Source organism: Protopterus annectens, chromosome 1.part2 (assembly GCF_019279795.1).
Source record: "Protopterus annectens isolate FY-2018-M chromosome 1.part2, PAN1.0, whole genome shotgun sequence".
In the NCBI taxonomy this organism is placed as follows: domain Eukaryota; kingdom Metazoa; phylum Chordata; order Ceratodontiformes; family Protopteridae; genus Protopterus; species Protopterus annectens.
This window is the reverse complement of record NC_056727.1, coordinates 481,362,512-481,382,407: the sequence shown is the minus strand read 5'-3', so window position 1 is coordinate 481,382,407 and position 19,896 is coordinate 481,362,512. Positions and strand designations below refer to the sequence as shown.

General features: G+C 46.5%; 1 protein-coding gene across 1 annotated transcript in view; it reads right to left on the bottom strand.

Annotated features, from left to right (window-relative positions):
* The window catches only part of XRN2 (5'-3' exoribonuclease 2), a 2,388,435-nt gene that overhangs the window by 2,117,904 nt on the left and 250,635 nt on the right, over positions 1 to 19,896 (bottom strand). The window lies entirely within an intron of this gene.

The following is a 19,896-nucleotide window of genomic DNA, read 5'->3' as shown; positions in this document are numbered from 1 at the left end:
GAAACCACAACCCACGCTGCTGAAACCCTTACAAATGCCTTCTACGAGCATCTCCAGGAATGTATGGATCAAGCAATCCCTAATAAAATCAAGACCCTTTCCAAAGGCAGGCGCCCGGTCTGGTGGACTCCAGCCATAAACAAACTCTACAACAAGAGGAGAAAGCTACTACATCAGAGCAAAATCTTTAAATGGGAAGGCATCTCTGATCAATACTAGCAAAAAACTACGATCACTCATAAAATCATCCAAGGCCAACTTTGAGAGAAAAATCTCTAATGACACAAAAGACAATCATAAAACCTTCTTTAGCTATGTTAGAAACCTGGGTGGAAACTCCCAGATATGCTCAGAATTAGTCCAAAATGATAAAAAAAATCACTGAACCCACAGACATTGCCAACATACTGGCAGACAGGTTCAGTGCAAATTTCTCCCCTCCCTCCCCCCCAAAAGGAGAAATATCTATCAGAGTCTAGCCTCCCAAACATCTCAGATGCCCAGGTGAGAGCTGCTCTCTCTAAAGCAAAAAACACAGCATCAATGGGACCGGACGGTGTCCCCGGATGTGTGCTACACGAACTCAATGAGGAACTAAACCCACACATAAGGCTGCTGTTTAACCTTAGCCTTACTACAGGATACGTACCCAAAGAATGGCGTACGGCAACTGTGGTCCCACTCCACAAAGGCGGTGCTTCTACGGACCCTGGAAATTACCGCCCCATAAGCTTGACGAGCCTTGTCTGCAAAGCTATGGAGAGGATCATAATGGAACTCAAAGACATTGGGGACCTACAGACACTGGATCCTACCCAATTTGGCTTTGTCAAGGGCAGATCCTGCCTCTTGAACTTGGTCGACTTTTTCGAAACCGTCACCAAGGCCATTGATGAGGGTAAGGCAGTTCACACAGCCTACCTTGACCTAGCAAAAGCGTTCGACAATACCCCACTCGGGCATCATAGAAAAGCTCACCAGCTTAGATGTAAACCCATATGTCACAAGATGGGTTGCAAACTGGCTCAAGGACAGAACACACAGAGTTAGAGTTGCTGGTGCCATGTCAGACTCTAAGCCGGTCACGAGCAGTGTCCCACAGGGCTCAGTCCTGGGCCCCCTCTTGTTCGGCATTTATTTTTCTGAAGTGCAGGCAAACATAGGGGGATTGTGGTTGACAAAATTTGCAGAGGACTGCAAACTGGGCACCATAATTGACACTCCATCAGGCACAGACATCCTCCAGAAAGGTCTCATAGAAATGGATAACTGGTGCCAGAGCCATGGCCTTAAGCTAAACGCCAAAAAATGTATAGTCATACCCTTTGGGAAAAACAAGGTAACCCTTATTACCACATAGGTGGTAATCCATTAAACACGGAAGAAGTTATCAGGGACCTGGGGACCCAAGTTGACAGTAACCTCTCTTTTAACACTCACATTGCCAAAGTGGTTAGGAAGACCTTCTACATTGCCTACCTGATCATGAAGGGATCCACATCCAGATCAGGAGAGGTCATTGTACCCCTGTACTCTTCACTTATCAGACCAATGATTGAGTAAAACGCCCCATTCGGAATGTACCTTACCCGACACCTGCAGCAATTGGAAAGACCCCAAATGTTCCTCACCAAAAGGATAAAGGGGCTCAAACATATGTCATACGATGCCGGACTGAAGAAACTCCAGCTCTATTCAGTCGCATACCGTCTGCTCAGAGGTGACCTGTGCCTGACATACAAGGCCATGTCCAACCCGGAATTAATGGACATGCTCCACCTCAAAAAATCCAAATCCACCAGAGCCACGAGAGCGAGAGACTTAAACCTCAACACGGATATAAATAGGACGTGCTGGAGGGACAGATTCATCACCGAGACTCCCTACACTATGGAACAGAATCCCAGTCCATGTGAGGCAGAGCCCCTCACAGACTCTGTTCAAGAGAAATCTTGACGAGTGGATGGGAGATCGTAGGTTTACCCCGGGAATCATCTCTGTATCACTGCTGGAAAGAGGCACAGCAAATTAATGGGTATAGTATTATCATCCTAAGGGGTGGTGAAAGCCACACACTCTGGCTAGGCTTATAAATGCCCTAGGGCAGATAGCCTAGTATGAACCTATGAACCTATTAATAATGTAGGGACACTGCAGGCAAGAGCTACACTTATAAGTTCCTTTTTAAAGTTTTGAATATTTAGTGGCACATTTAGGATATTTCAGCATATATCATTCCCATGTTCATACATTTCACACTTGTATATTTACTGACTTATTTAATATTTATATATTGTACATATTTATACACTACATTATATTTAACACAAATTTTACTCATTATTGGTGTACACATTTTGTATCAAGTATAAATGCAACAGATCAGGTCGCAGTAGTACACATTTGTCAACATGAATTTTTAAATGCATTGTATTTTATTTTAAGAAACGGGATGATTTTAAAGCACTGATTTTATTGGTTGATTAACTGCATGCACTATGGGTGGTATAAAAGGAAGACAGCTTATTAAATCTATTTTGTATCTGAGGAAGTACAACAGAAGACAAAAATGCTATTGTGGTGTAATTGCGTTTATGCAATAAAGCTGTTGGTTCCAGATTTCGCTGTGGTAAAGAAATTAATTTCCACTTGAGTGCCAGGATTGCGTTGTTTTTGGTTTACTTGTTACTTTGGGCACTCTTTCCTCAGTTTCGTTTTGGTGTTACTAAATCTACCAATTCATTACACACTGAAAATGCATGTTCAGTTCTCATGCCTCCAGCTCTTGACATCTACCTGAAGAAAAATTATTTGACGTCTACTTGGGGTATAAACATACCAAACGCAAACAAAATCAAATATACTAAATCTTTTGGTCTTTGTTGCATAATTGGGAGTAATACAGCTCCTCCCCATTGCTCTCAAGCAAACGGCTTTTCCAGTCTCTTTCTCCTCAGTCTTTTCTAACATCAGACTCAAGTTATCCTGCAATATTTTAGTTTATATACCTTAATTATCCATTTTAACAGCAGCTTCTGTTCTAGGTTAGGCAGAGTCCCTCTGACTCTCTTCAAGAGGAATCTTGATGAGTGGATGGGAGATCGTAGGTTTACCCCGGGTATCACTTCTGTGTCACTGTTAGACAGAGGCACAGCATACTAGCCTTGAAAAAGGGCATAGCAAAATTAATTTAATATGGGTGGCGAAAGCCACACACACTGGCTAGGCTTATAAATGCCCTAGGGCAGATAGCCTAGTATGAACCTATGAACCCATTTGATTTAAAACCACTGCAAAACAGGTCTTTCACTTAAGATTTCCTTGTCCCTTTTTCTCTGCCTACACTGATATCAATCCATAGTAAGGAAGGTAATATCTAGCTTGCCATACAAATATATTCTAGCCTCTTCCCACCCAATTACCTTTCCCTCTCTAGTTCTGCTCCCAATATCTTGGTTTAACAGTTTTCTCCAGTAAACTGTAGAGCCCTTTTGCCTATTTTCTGTACCCCTACTTGCAGTCATCCTTATTTGGCAAAAACGTTTTCATTCTCATGATGGCTTGGTTATCAGAATATTTTCTGCTAATTTATAGAATGTAATACTCTGTATTGTTATTCTCCTTAGGGGTCAGCATCCAGAATACCACTCTGCTTCTTGACCTTCCCCTACCTTGCATCATCATCCTTTTCCTCTTTGAATTATAACCTTCTGCTTGTGTTATGAATATGAGCCCAAGTGTGCAGCTCTAACATATCTCTTCAAATTGGGTAGTCGTAAATTTTTAGTTATGTACTTACCATAACTTCGGATGTATGGGATCCATTTCGCCTACATTCATAACTGATGGGCTCGGAGCCGATCCATCGGCTCCGACTCGGCCAACTAGTACACTAGAACGACGTCTCTTATTGGCTGGGCTACTCCCTATCCCAGGATGCACTACACCTGCTTCCCCAGATCTTGTTTGTTCGCTTTCATACATACATGCAAACAGAAAAAATAGTCACTACAACCAACTAAAGTTCTACAAGAGAAGATCTCCAAATGGAACTACAATCTCTAAATCCCAATGGAAGGGGGAAGGAGGGTGGATGAATGAGTGAGATGGATCCCATACATCCGAAGTTATGGTAAGTACATAACCAAAAGATGTAATGGGATCCTATCTCGCCTACATTCATAACTGATGGGACAGCGTCCCTAGCACCTAAATCCCAGGTGGCTCATTGGAAAACACTCCTGAGAACTGTGGAACGAAAGGAAGCCCTGCCTCGAGAAACCACATCCAATTTGTAATGAGAAATGAAAGTGTGCGGAGAAGTCCAGGTAGCCGCAGCACAAATATCATCTATTGATAATTTGGAGTGAAAAGCTACAGAAGTAGCTATTGCCCTGGTAGAATGAGCCTTGACTGGAAAGGGAAGCTCTTTGTTAGCCTGTGAATAAATGAGATACAATCTTTAATCCATTTAGCTATGGAGGTTTTAGCTACTGGTTGACCCAATTTTTTTATTGCAAAGGAAACAGTTGATTTGATTTCCGCGTCTGAGCGGTTCTATTCAAATAAAAACGCAGTTGTCGATGGACGTCCAATTGATGAAAGATATATTCTGCGTTATTAGAGAACTCTGGAAAAAATACAGGGAGCTCTATAGTTTGTTGAATACAGAAAGAAGAGGCTACCTTTGGTAAAAAGGAGGGATTTAATTTCAAGGACACTGTTTGTGAAAAATCAAATAGGGAGGATCAGAACAAAGAGCTTGAAGTTCTGAAACCCGCCTGGCCGAAGTTATGGCCACTAAAAAGGCAGTTTTCCAGGACAGAAATTTCAAATCGCAGGTAGCAGCTGGTTCAAAAGGGCAGGCAGTTAAGGCAGCAAGAACCATATTTAAGTCCCAAGGGGGGACAGGGTGAGCTATTGGAGGCCTAAGGAGCCATGCTCCTTTAAGGAAAGCCTTACAAAGTTTGTGAGACATCAATGAAGGTTCAAAGGAAGCATGAAAATTAGAGATAGCCGCTAGCTGAACCTTAATCGTGGAAACTGAAGAGCCCAAATGAAAAAGAGGCCAAGAAATTCAGAACCTCCGATACTGGGGCAGTAAGGGGGGTCTTATACCTCGTTGCTGAGCCCAGAAGGCGAACCTTTTCCACTTGCTGGAATAAAGTTTGACAGTGGAAGGTTTATGAGAAGACAATATGTGGATCACCTCCGGAGAAAGGGAATGGTCTCTGACTAAGGATGGAAGTGGAGTAACCATGCCACCAACTTCAATGACCAGAGAGATGGGTGAAGCCGTCCTGACTGATGAGTCAACAGGTCCGGCACTGGGTCCAAAAACCATGGACCTTCTACCGCATGCCTCTGTAGGAAAGGAAACCAAACTTGACGAGGCCAGTGCGGGGTAATCAAAATCATCTCGCTCTCCAGATAAATGGCCTTCTGTATCACTCCCGGTAGGAGGGGAACCGGAGGGAAGGCATAAAGAAGACCGGGGGGCCAAATGTGGGTCAGAGCGTCCCTGGGAATCTGTCCCTGGGAGGGGATCAGCGTGAAGAACTCTGCACTTCACATTGTGAGGGCTGGCAAACAGGTCGCAGCAAGGGAGGCCCCATTTGGCGAAGATTTTCACAGCCACTCTCTGGTTGAGGGACCACTCGTGGGGTAACAGAATGGTCCTGCTTAATCTGTCCGCAATCACATTGGATTTCCCTGGTATGTGCGTTGCCATTAGAAAGCGGTTGGTAGCTACCGCCCAGTGCCAAAGTCTCATGGCTTCTCTGCACAGTGGGTAAGACCTGGTTCCACCTTGCTTGTTTATATACCAAACCACTGACATGTTGTCGGATAGGATAGCAATCAGACCTTGCGGGAGAGCGTGATGGAGAGCTTGCAGTACCAAGAGTACCGCTCATCTCCAGGATATTGATATGCAAATGCGTTTCCTGGATTTGCCATGTGCCTTGGACCGACCTGTCCAGGTAATGACCCCCCCCCCACCCTACCTGGGAGGCGTCCGTGGTCACAGTGGCAACAGGGGGTTGAGGAATAAAGGGTCGCCCCTGGTAGAGATTGGATTGGAGGAGCCACCAACGCAGATCCCGACGGCAACTCTCCGTGATCATGACTAAATGGTTCAAGGGGAGTTCCTGATAGGACCATTGAAACGATAGGAGCCATTGCAAAATTCGCATGTGAAGTCTGGCTAAGGGGACTAAGAGTATAGTTGACGCCATCGAGCCCAACAGTTGTAGAATCAGATGGGCCGGAGCTCTTGATAGGGGGAGACGGGATTTGACTTGGTTTTGCAGAACCTGAATTCTTGCTGCCGGTAAGAAGGCGCGCATCCTTTTTGTATCTAAGTCTGCGCTTATAAAAGTAATACGCTGAGATGGCTGTAATACAGATTTTTGCCAATTGAACGTAATCCCCAAGAAACGGCCCAAGGTGAACATGGCGTTGAGCGCCTGAAATAGTAGATGCTCGGAGGGGGCAGTAAGGAGCCAGTCATCTAGATATGGAAACACTTGGAATCCTAGACTCCTCAGGTGAGCAGTCACCACTGCCAGACGCTTGGTGAACAACCTGGGGGCTGTGGTAAGACCAAAGGGCAGTGCTCGGAATTGGAAATGACTGACTCAGAGGCGGAAGCGTAAGTGTCTCCTGGACTCTTGAGCTATCAGAATGTGATAGTAAGCGTCCTGGAGATCTATGAAGCACATCCATGTATCCTTCTCCAGCAATGGAAGAATGGATTGAAGGGTGACCATTCGGAATTTCGACTTTTCCACAAAACGATTCAATGAACTGAGGTCCAAAATGGGCCTGAAGTCCCCTGTCTTTTTTGGCACCAAAAATAATCTTGAGTAAGTTCCTGATCCGATCTGGTCGGTGGGGACAGGCTGGATGGCTCCTTTTTCTAGCAGCTTTGAAACCTCTATTGCTGCCTGATCCCGCTGACTGGGTGGCACGTCCGGGATTTCCCTTAAGGAAAGGGGGGGCTTGTTGAAGGGGATGAGATAGCCTCCGATAATAATGCGAAGCACCCACTGATCGCTTGTTATAGATTCCCAAGCTTGTGGGTGCTCCGCAAACCGACCCCCGACTGGCTCCGGAGCTGCACAGTCGGGCAACAACTCAGGGACGCTGGTTGTAGGAAGAACCACGAAAGGAATCGCGGTCTCCAGAGTTACGGGGGCCTCTGCCGCCTCTGGGGCAGCGTCTTCCTGAATCCCCCCCCCCCCGCCTCTGGAGGGGGAATCACTGGGTGGAGTAGGGAAATACTTCTGAGATTTTCTGAACCACATTTTCCCTCCTCTCTGGACCTTGGGGTAAGGCCTAGAAGGAGCGGAAAAACAGGCCCCAACGGCAGTCAAGGTCTTGCCCTCCTGCTCGCACAGAGTTAGTGTCCTTCACCTTGGGTCCAAACAAAGATGACCCATCAAAGGGGGCGTCGGCGAAAGAAGACTTGAAGGCCTCCGCAAATTAACACAAGCGTAACCAGGCGAGTCTCCTGATGGCAACGCCTGTTCCCGCTGCTCTACTCGCCCCTTCGGCCGCATACGAAATGAGCCTCATGGACGAGTTTACGATTGAGAACAAAGTAGTCATCTGGGCGCCAACAGTAGGGGCTAGCGCCTCAGGTAGATTACCAGTGAGGGAGTCATTTAACTCTTTAAGGAGGTCCCTTTGGAGCCTGGTAAAATGACAAATAATTCAGCGACCGCAAGGTAAAGGCCGCTGAACACAGGGTACGCTTCCCGTACCTATCCATGCTCCTGGAATCCTTATTAGGAGGGTGGATAGACGTTGAAGCCTCTGCCACGTCCTGCTGTGTGGCAGAAGCCCACACCATAGCATCTACGGGAACACCCTTAGTCAGAAATTCCTTCTGGGGGGGCTGAAAGAAACTTATTAGGTCTCGCAGGCACCGGTTCCACAGAATCAGGATGTTCCCACGCCCTTCGAAAAACCAAATCAAGGAGTTCATCGAAAGGCGGAGACACCCAGGAGGCGGAGGGCTGGGCCCCGAAGGCCTTGAGGAAGACTGACTCCTCAGCTGAAGGGGTTTTGGCCTGCCAATCTCCTCTGTCTCAGAATCTCCAGGATATCTGAGAAAGATATCATCCGAAGATGATTTGGGGGACCCTTCCACGTCATCGAGGTCAGTATCCGATGTAACAGACTCATCTTGGGAGTCCACGTGCTTCCTCTTGCACAATTTCTTCCGTGGGGGCTCGTCCGAAGCAGTTTCGGACGGACCCCCCGGAAGAAGGGAACCCCCGATGGGGGTATCCTCAGGCCCTGGAGCCCCGCTGCCGGGGGACTGCAACACAGCAGAAGCATCAGTCTCCAGGTCTAGGGACAGTGAGGTAGAAGCCTGCTGAGCCGGCAAGGGCATGGCCAGCGCGCTCCTCATGGCCTCAAAGGCCGGACCTCCAGACTCCATGGAGATCACTGGTCTAGAGGCCACGATGGCACTGGGAATTCCAGCAGCCGATGCTCCGAGAGGAAGACTAGGCACCGAGGCACCCAGCCCCAAAGTGTTCCCCTCGGGCCCGGCTGAGGAAGTCCCAGTACCAAACCCTGAACCCGAGGACAGGATAGGAACCATAGTTGGAGCAGACAGGCCTCGAAGGGGTCTCGGTTCCGACCGTATGGCTCTGCATTGCTCCACCATCACAGACTCAGACGGCTCCGAGGAGGTTGGAGGAGGGGGATCGGCTCCGAAGCCAACTGGGCTGGAGCAGAGACCATTTGAGCAAAAACTGGAGACTGGAAAAGCCTCTGTATCACCCTATCCAGATCAGAATCAGACAGTTTCGAAGATTTAGAGGAGGTAGACAGACGAGAAGACTTTCCTCTCGGCTCCGAGTGTGTAGAGGACCGGCTCCGAAAAGGCTCCAACACTATCGGCGCCGCTTCCACCACAGCATGGACCACCATCGGCGCCAAAGGAGCTTTCTTCGGAGCCGAGGGGGAAGAGTCTGAGCTGCACACCGCCACCGGCTCCGAAACCATTGGAACCGACGGAGGTGATTCGCCTCTCGATACTCCAACCTGCGGCTCCGAAACTAATGGAGCCGAGGAAAGAGGCATCGAGGCAGACCCTTCGACCCCGAAGTCAGTGGAGCCGAGGAAGAAGAGGTCGACTTTTGCTTTTTAGCAGTCGGTTCCGACGGACTTGTCGGAGCCGACGATCTTTTCTTTTTAGAGGTAACAGGAGAATCTAAAGCTTCCTCAAAAGAGGGCTTAATAAGACCCTTCAAGATCAGTTTATTTTTGCGCTCTTGAACCCTAGAGGAGAAAGCATGACACACACTACATGTCTCCTGTAGATGTTTAGGCCCCAAACAATACACGCTTATCGAATGACTGTCTGTAATAGACATTTTGTAATTGCACGGAGTGCATTTTTTAAATCCTGACTTCTGCTCTTTGGACATATTGAACAGTATGAAAAGCAGTCTAATCTGACAAGGTTAGCGCCAACTGTAGAGCGCGAGAAACAAGGCACGAGCTCTTGAGAGGGAGATTTACCTCACAAGAGAACACAGTAAACACACACAACACCACAAAAACAACGGGCAAAAGCCCTCTAATTTAAACGGGCTTAGCCCGAAGAAAAAATAATAATAACACAAACTCTCTAAAGTAGGGCAAAGGCCCTCTAACTTAAACGGGCCTTGCCAGACAGCGAAAAAGTACCAGTAAATCACTTCACACAAAAAAGTTAAACACACAATTAACAGAGAGTAGCTGTTAAAACAGCTGTTTTTATCAATATTCAGAGGAAAAAACCCCAAGGTCAAAGACCAGTAAAAGGTAAAAGAAACCACTTGGCTCCAGCCAAGTCAAGACCACGTCCAGCTTGTAAAGCGGCAAACGAGATCTGGGGAAGCAGGTGTAGTGCATCCTGGGATAGGGAGTAGCCCAGCCAATGAGACTTCGTTCTAGTGTACTAGTTGGCCGAGTCAGAGCCGATGGATCGGCTCCGAGCCCATCAGTTATGAATGTAGGCAAGATAGGATCCCCATTACATCCACCCTGTTATACTGGAAGGATCAACATCCTATTCAACTGATACACTACTCCTCCCAGATAAATTCATTCAATTCTTTATTTTATACAACTTCTCTGGTTGATAAAAATATGTATGATCTGTAAAGAAAATTAAAGGGACTAAACCTTTTTCTGCTTTCATCTCGCTATGCATAAAAGTTGATGAGATTCCAGTTTCTCAGTTTTTATATCATTTGTTCAGTCTCTCCCCACATGTCCTTTGGCTGCCACAACAACAACCTTTTAAAGCCATACTCCTAAATACTTAAATCTTACCAGGTCCTCACAAATAAGGATATTGCTGATGACGTGTGAACACAAAGTTTACAGCTTTACCTATTTGATCCAACGTAGTCCTCTGTCTGGTTCAACTGGTAGGTTATAGGATCAGACTATGATCTGAGACCAGCCAAATCTCCAAGACTTCAGCTCTCCAAGATAAACCTGTACCCACATTGCCTCATTCTCCCAGAGAATCCCAGATCTAGTTTGCCACCATTCCTGGACTATAGCTATGGTGTGATTTTTTTCTACTCTAGTATGCTTTTGCTCCAGTGTCCTATACTGTTAGTATGTGTGCTAGCTTTAGACAGAGTTGGATAGTTAACCAAGAAGAAAGTCAGCTTTTCCTGCCTAGCAGTTTCTAGTGCATTTTGCGTGTTTGTCTATAGTGTCTGGTGGTAGTAGTAGGCTGCATCTTCCAGTAGGGTAGTTTATTTTTTTGTGTACACTTCTTTCATGTATAGGCTCAGTTACGGATCTGAAGGGGTTCAAGACATTTAGAGTGTGGCCATAAGTTGCCTTCACAGGGCACTCCAGACTTAGTGTCCCCTTGCTCCATTTTTGAAGGCTTTGGCTCTCGGGCCATAAATGAGAGGAGAGAAGATGGGTTTTAAGGGTCTCTTCCCTTCCAATAGTTCTGCTTTAACCAGAAGTGTGGACAAGTTGGATCACAGTTATTGGCATCAACTCAAGGACCCCAAGTCTGCTATAGGTGGTCCACTCCAGCTTCCTCTGCTGAGCCTCCTTTGTCCTCATGATGTGAATGTTTCAGGGCCCTTGAATCCTCCAGCTTATAAAGCTCTGATTTCTGCTCCAACTTCCCAGAGCCAGTTGCCTTTAGTGCCAACTTTAGGAATGCTCCTGCTCTGGCACAGAGCTTCCCAAACCCATTTTTGGATAAGGGGGCTGCTTTGGGGCAGGCTAAGTCACCCTTTTCTGCATAAACACCGCCAGAGGTTTCACAACAGCCTTCCCATCTCTGCTTAGGATCAGAGCTGTGTAAACCCAGATCTCAACAGGGTGGTGCCCCCACCGACAGGCCTCTAAAACCCCTTGGGTGGCTTCAATGACCAAGTCCTCTAGATTGGTGAGCAACCTAAAAGCTTCACATGCAGAGCAGCTGATGAGGTAATTTCTTCAGGTGCAGATACAGTTAGGCATCTTCCTCACAGCACGGGGGTCCTCAACCAGTGCTTTGGCTTCATCATCTTGGTTTCTTCCCTTGGCCCTCAAGGATCGGAGGTCTTCAGGTCCAGTTATGCTCCCTTCTGGTTGGAACCGATGGCTTGACCGATGGAGATAAAGACAAGAGCTAGAGCCACAAACTGACTAATATAGGAGCCCAACAAACCTAAAGACCAATGAGTTAACCCGAGTGGCTCCCAGTCAGGTAAGTTTCCAGCTTCAGTGTCATCTTTTCCCCTTCGGGAATCCACCTTTGATAGCTCAGCTCCAGTCTTGGTGTCAATGCAGGCCACGACTCTGCTGGAATCTGCAGCTTCCTTTGGATCTTTGAGCTTGGAGGTTCGATTGTTACACCACCTCAATTTTGGAGTCACTGATTTTCTCCTGTTGAGACTGAATGATCCAATAAAACCAGTGACCCTCTTACATATGCGCCTGTCCCAACTCCTGGACAGCCCAACCCTGCTGGCTCCCAGTCTTGCCTCCCTGCCCAGGGCCCCTGCCTCTTCTGTCTCATCCCCAGTCTCTGGTAAGAAGTGGTGCAAGAGGAAGCACCTAGACTCATCTGAGAAGTCCCTCATGGAGGATGCTGACCTCGAGAAAGGGAACGAAGTCCCCAAATCCCCCCCACACCACCACCTCCCTTGACGATACGTTGCAAATTTGCCTGCACAAAGGGGGTGGATGGAATGCTAAAGCCCCTTCTCTGGGGAAGTCTGTTTCAGTAGGCCTTCAGGGTGGGCCTGTCCACATCCTGGGTGATTCCCCCAACAGAGACCCTGATCGACCTGGTGTCAGAGGGCATAGGAGCCCAACACTGTGGAACCAATTCCCAAGAAGCAAAACACTCGTGCCCCTCCTAGTTACCAGGCACAATGGAGTACGGGTCCTACTGTGGATGTTACTGTGGTGGCAGCAGCCACCAAGGAAGACACTTCTGGAATACAGCTCCTCAGTCCATCCCTCAAATAGGAATCACTAGTGTTGAACCACTTAGCGAAGTGCTCTTATGCCTCAGCTAGTTCGCACGGAGGCCACTTATTTAGCTTACTTGCCTAAGCTACAGAGAGACAGTGTCAAGGGTTACCAATACTTGGCACTCTCCACAACTGCAAAAGTAGCTGGAGGCTCAACTGTCTAGTTTGCGAAATAGCCAACATTTCCATGAGGTTGCTATTTAATGCAGCTGATGGAATATCCTAAGTAGGTGGCACCAGCATTGCTATGGATTACCATGCCTGAATGAGACTGTGTAACCTAATGGACTGCTTTAAGGTGTCCTTCATTACCTCCCCCTTTGACAGCTTCTCACTATTTGGGCTGAATGTTAGACTTTCTAGAAGTGAGAAAAATTTTCTGCTGTGGGCATATGTTTTGCTACCCCTCAGCTGTCCTTCACAGAAAACCAAAAGGGGGGAAACAACTTTTGTTCAAGATGTTCATAGGTTAGTACTAGGCTAACTGCCCTTATGGGCCATTTTAAGCTTCACCAATTACCCCATGTGACAATCAAACCTTGCACCTTACGTTTCTAAGGTAAGCACCTTAACCAGTATGCCAACCTCCCACCCTGGAGCACAAGTCACAGAAATCTTTTCAATATGGTCTTCCTAAGGGTCACCCTACAGTACAAGGGATAACTACAGTGGGTGCAGCCCATAATGTCTGCGTAATCAGAGCTTCCATGGGATTTTCTCCTGGAGGCTTTTCAGTGATCCTGAAGGATTGCCAGACTGTCTTACTCTGGAGGCATTCGGGGGTCATTTGGCTCTACATCTGAAAGCTTGTGAGGCAAATCAATTTGGACGCATTGGGTGATGAGACATATCCACAGGTTATTCAGTTCCATTTTTAGAACTTACAAAACCTTAATTTCTAAGCCGCAGTGGTACAGCGGTTGCATTGTTGCCTCACAGCAAGAGGTTCTCCCGTTCAATTCTCGGCTGTGGTGCCTTCCGTGTGAAGTCTGCATGTCCTCCCCGCGGTAGAGTGGCCTCCGAAATACATGCGTGAATGGGCGTGCCTTCGTTGAAGGCTGGGTATCGGGCTGGCAACTACACCATAAAAATCTGCCAATCATTAGCGGCCTGGAGTTGTGCTGTGGTGACCCCTAACCGGAAAAGCCGAAAAGACAAAGTACAGTTGTGTACCTACCATAAATGTAGATGTTAGAGTGTATTCACTGTTGCAGTCATTATAATTGGGTTATCCTGCTAGCAGGCTACCCGCAATCTGCCTGAATTCCAAAGTCTAGGTCTGGCGTCATTTGCTGTCACTACCTCCCTGACGTCAGTGTGCCAGGGGTATAAAAGACGCAGCAGACAACATTCTTCAGTTTTTCTTGCCCCATGATGTCAGATGCCCCTAAAACGGTAGGCTAAATTATGCTAATGAGAATGCACAAAAAACTAGAATAGAGAAGTATAGATAAGTCCCAAAGGAAAAGGGGGATGGTGGGAGAGTAACCTGGACTGCAACAGTGAATGCACTCAAACATCTACATTTATGGTAGGTACACAACTGTACTATGTTCATAGTGTTTCACTGTTGCAGTCATTACAATTGGGTTGAATCCCAAAGCTAAGGTTGGGAGGCTGGTGCAAAATAGGATTAGGAGAGGCTATAAGGCCCTGCAGAACTGCAGTGGCAAATCCTGCCCTGGATTTAGAATAGAGGGGTAAAAGATAGTGGTTTGTAAAAGTATGCACTGAACTCCAAGTTGCAGCCTCCAAGATGTCTTTGGTTGGCACTCCTCTGAGGAAGGCTGAAGTGGCTGCTGCTCTGGTTGAATGTGGCCTAATGCCCTTCGGCACCGATTTGCCATGCTGTGAATAGCAGTAACTAATGCAGTGACCTATCCACTTTGAAATAGTCTGCTTTGAGATGGGCTTTCACTGTGATCCTGCAGCATATGCCAATAGAAGTTGTTCAGTCTTTCTGAAAGCTTTGGTTCTGTCCAAGTAGAAGCTTAGCTGCTGATGAATGTCCAATGAATGCAGAACTCTCTCACCCTTATTCTGTGCATTTGGATAAAAGGTAGGAAAATGAATTGTTTTGGTTAAGGGCCTCACTGGACACTACCTTAGGCATAAATGTAGAATTTGTCCACAAAGAAACCCTGTCAGGATGGAAAATGATAAAAGGCTCCACAGCCATGAGTGCCTGCAACTCAGACTAGTCTAGCAGAGGTATTGCTAGGAGCAGAGCTGTTTTCCAGGACAGAAATTTAATATAAGCTGCAGAGGTTGGTTCAAAACAGGCAGTGTGAGTTTCTCAGACAGAGGTCCCATGCAGGTATTGGTGCTCTCCTTGGGGGTCAAGTTTTTGGCCCCTCTGAGGTACTTGGTAATGGATGAGAAAAAATAGGTGGTTCTGTATTGTAATGAGCTGAAATGGCAGAGGCATGCATTTTAATTGATGAAAAAGAAAGGCCTTTATCAAGCATCTCTGTTAAATATTGTAAAATCTGAGGAATATTTGGAACAATAGTGTCAAAACCTTGCGCCTGGTACCAAGCACAGAATCTCTTCCATTTTTCTGCACAAGAGTTTCTAGTGCTAGGCCTCATGGCCTCTAAAATAACATCCATCACTGCTTTAGAGAGAGGTGTGCCTTGACTGGCTACATTATCCGCCATGCTGCCAGGTTTAAAGGTCCTGAGTTGGCTGTACAGTATTTAACTCTTGCTGGGTCAATAGGTGAGGAATTTGAGGTAACGTCCAAGCTGGGCTTGGAGACAAGCTCTTTAGGATTGGGTACCAGTGCTGACGGGGCCAGTCTGGGGCAATCAGTATCATTTTTGGTTTCCCTTGTCTGACCTTGAGGAGTACCTTGGGGAGGAGAGGCATAGGAGTAAAGGCATATACTGTTAGGTCTTTCCAGCTGAAAGATAGAGCATCCACTTTCCATGCTTGCTTGTGATAAGTCCTTGTGCAGAATTTCTGTAGTTGGTAGTTGTGAGGGGAGGCAAATAGGTCTATGTCCGGGCACCCCAGTTCCTTGTTATGGTGAAGACTTGTGGATCCAATTTCCACTTGTGGGGATCCATTAGGTTTCTGCTTAGTCTGCCAGAGTATTTGTCCTTCCTGGCAGGAATGGTGCTTGCAGATGTACTTGGTAAGTCAATGCTGTGTACCATAAGCTCATAGCTAGTCTGCAGAGGGGGTAGGAATGTGTGTCTCCCTGCTTGTTTATGTACCACAACTGTAGTATTGTCAGTCCTTAGCAGTAGTCCTGGATGAAGTAGATCCTTGAAGGCTGTCAGGGCGCTCTGAACAGCTAGCATCTCTGATTGATATGTAGATGCATTTGACTTTCGGACCATGTGCCCTGAATACATCATCTTGCCATATGGGCCCCCCCAGGCATAATCTGATGCATCTGTTGTCAATGTCTGCCTGGCTGTGGGCAAGGTGAATGGCGGTTCCATGTTGTGGTGACAGGTTTTTGCCCACCATTGAAACTCCTGTTGCAGGCAGGGAATGAGTGTAATTGTTTCCAGGCTGTGGCAATGTTGAGTCCAAACACTTTAGATACCACTGAAGTTTCCTCATATGCAGTCTTTCATATGGAATTAGCAAAATGCAGGATGCCATGAACCCCAAAGCCTGCAGAATATTTCTTGCAGATAACTATGTCTTGGTTGCAAACATTTTGAAATAAATAGTTGTCTGTCTGGCGTGAGATAAGCCATCTGGGCAGTTGTATTTAAGCTTGCATCCAGGAATATTACCTCTTGAGAGGGTACGAGTTTTGATTTCTTTTCGTTTACTGTGTACCCTAGACCTGTTAGTAATCTTTTTACAAACGCCAGATGCTGTTGTAGAATGTCCTTGTTCTCTGCTTGAATAAGGCAGTCCCAAGTAAGGATAAATTTGTATTCCTCTGTCTGCAAAATGCAATCACTGGTGCCAGGCATTTTGTGAACACCCTGGGCGCAGTAGACAAGCCAAAGGGCAGTGCAGAGAACTGGTAATGCATTGAGCCAGCTATAAATCTGAGGTATCTTCTGCAGGATTGTCTGACTGGGACATGCAGGTATGCCTCTTTCAGGTCTAAAGTCACAAGCCAAGCCCTCTTGCCCAGCATGGGCAGAAGCTGCTGCAGAGTTAACAATTTGAATTTTGGAATATCCAGGAATGTGTTTAGGCTAGACAGGTCCAGTATTGGTCTCCAGGTTTTGTCCTTTCTGGGCACCAAGAGCAGCCTTGAGTACAATCCTCGTCCCTGCTCTTGCTGTGGAACTAAAATGAATAGCTCATGTTCATGAGGGATGAAACTTGTTTTTATGCCTCTGTCCATTAATTGCGTGGCAGGTCTGGCATACAGTTTGCTCTTTGCAGGGTGTGAAAGTGGAACCTGTAGCCTTGTGATACAATTTTTATGACCTATTTGTCCTGGGTGATCGTGTGCCAATTTTGTGAAAAAAGTGCCAGTTTTCCCCCCAAACGGGCTGCCAGAAGATAAGTGCTTGGTGCTGGCAGGGGAAGTCATTGAGACTGTTTCTTGTATGGCTGTGATTTTTCCTCTCCGCCTTTGGAGGTAGAAGCACCCCATTGTTTAGGCCTGTACGAGCCTTGGGGGCTGTGTTCTGCCTCTTGGGCGCCTATATCTGCCTCTGTGGCCTGACACTGGAAAGGACAAATTCTTTGTAGCCCAGTTCCTGCTAAATCTGGGCGGCTGTACCTGCAAGAAATACTTGACTGTTTGCATAGATTTAGCTTTGTCCTCCATTTTCTTCCACACCGCTTCTGCTTTAACACCAAAGTATCATGCTGTAATGGAGCATCTAATAGTTTTGCTTTAAGATCAGGCAGACACTGTTCTTTTAACCAAGCATGCCTCCTAATCAAAGAACCTGTAACAGCGGCCCTGCAGGAGGCCTCTAGAGAAACAAAACCACATTGCAAAGTATGCTTTCCCACGTGTTCAGCTGCATGCAAAAAATCCTGCATTTCCTTGTGTTCTGAATTTGTCAACATTGTCTGTTTAAGCAGTGACATAAGATATTGCTGATATTTAAGCATAAGAAACTGGCAATTTAAAGCTCTTACAGCCAAGGTAGCTGAAGTACAAAACTTTCTCCCCATCTGTCCAGAGCCCTTCAATCCCTATCGGGGGGGACAGTTTTTTTTTTTTTTTGCAGTGGAAGCCTGGACCCCCATGGGACAGAGTTTCTGGGTCAGCAGCAGGGTTTTTATAAAAAAAAATGTATGCGACTCAGAAACCCTGTAGTATCTGCCTAGCTTAACCGGAGCTGGTGGTAAAGAGTCAGGAGACGAGCCGGACTTTGCAAATACATCTACAATGTCTAACAGGAGGGATAGCAAGGGGCCTGTGCTGAGGTAATAAAAAGGAAGTCTGAACCTTTTCTTGGATTCTGAGTAATACTGGCTCTCCCAGTGGAAATGCTCCCTCATAGTATGCAGGGTCCCCCAAAAGAATAATCCTCAGGAGGAGAGGCTGAAAGGATAGATTCTTCAGCATCAGAATCCTCATAGGGAGGAATAGAATATTCCTGTTCAGAGGAGGAATCAGAGGAAATGGAAACCTGGTCTGAAGATTCATATTCTCTTGCCTAGGCCTCTTAGGAGGGGGATGGGAACCCCTGACCAAGGTAATTAGGTCTTTGGCCATTTTAAGCATCTGTTTTTTAGGCATGGTGGCCTGTCCAGGAGAATGCTGTACTAGTTTCTGTCTTTAGGGCTGCTTTAGTCTTTGAAGCTGAAGTAAGTTTCACATATACTGTGTAGGCCTGAAAACACCCTCAAAAGCAGATGCTTACTCAGCGGCTCCAGACCCATCTGAGGGAATAGTTTGTGAGTGTCCAATACCTTGAGTTTCCAGCGGCCTAGTCAGCTCCACATGGGAGTCGTAAGCGGCCTATGGCTCTGAGGTAGCGGGCATCAGGGGCTGCGAAAGCACCTCACTGAGAAACTGCGAACCGCTGACAGGCCTAGCGGAAGCCTCGGTTTTGGATCTCTGATGCCGGTCCTTTTCCTTTGCGCTTTTTATAAACTCCAGTAGTCGGCTGTTCCGACAGCATTATACAATTCAATCTTTTGCCAAAGTAATGGAATGCAAAATCATACCAACGCTTAATAGTGCGTTGGTTAAATCTAGCACAAAACCGACAACTAGCAACGTTATGGTCAGGGTCTAGGCAAGGAATACAGTGTCGTTGTGCTTTTGGCTTTTCCCGGTTAGGGGTCGCCACAGCTGAACTCCGGTCCGCAATGATTGGCAGCAGATTTTTACGTGCTGGCTTGCCGAGCCTAACGCACAACCTTCAACAAAGGAACGCCCATTCACGCATGTCGCCACACAGAAGACGCTCTGAGACTCCAACAGGCAATGTCTAACTGAAGCGACAATGCTACCGCAGCACAATAAGAATGAAAATCCTTATGAGGTATTTGCTTCTCAAGAAATACAATTAACTTTTTCTGACATCGGTCTGGAGCAAGAAAAAAAAAAGTTTCCCCAATGGGGTACTTAGCTTTAATGAAGACTTCGGATCTGAAATACGAATTTGAAAATCTCAGTCGACTGACCGACACTTGAACTGCTTTTGCTTTGGGCACCGCGTGGCAAGAAAGACTGAAGAAAATGGCGTCAGCTGCAACTTTTATACCCCTGGCGCACTGACGTCAGGAAGGATGCGACAGCAACTGATGCTGGACCTAGACTTTGGAATTCAGGCCAACTGCAGGTAGCCTGCCAGCAGGATAACCCAATTGTAATGACTACAACAGTGAAACACTATGATCAACAAAACCTTAATCTCTCATCTCCAAGACAATTCACCCATCAGACAGGAAGCAGCTGTCAAAATTCAGAAGCTGCTTACAAAGAGTTTCCACCAGACCAATGAGGATCCAAGGTCTAAATCAAAGATTTTTGGGGCCAAAGATTAAGGATCTCAAGCCAAACAGGCTCAACCCTTTGTAAAATAAACTTCCAGATGTTCAAGGTTCAGTTCATTTTACCACTGCTCAGGAAAAATGACTGATGTGCTCTATCGATCTCAAGGACACTTGCCATCATGTAGAGAGACAGGTGTTCCAAGAGGTTTCTGAGCTATCCGAGATCCAATCACTACCATTTCAGTGCGCTGCCATTTGGTCTCACCATTGCCCCAAGTGTTCAACAAATGCATAGCAGTTGTAGTAGCCTAACTGCTGCATGGGCTTCAGGTCTTTCCTTACCTACTTGTCTGCACTTGAATCCTTTGACTTCTCATTTTGAGATCACCCAATTTCTTAAAGATGTCCTACATATTATGTTTAAGAAAAAATCTACTCCTCCTCCTTGGGACCTTAATTTTGTTTTATAAATATGAACGGACTCCTTTTGGGCCTGCAGATT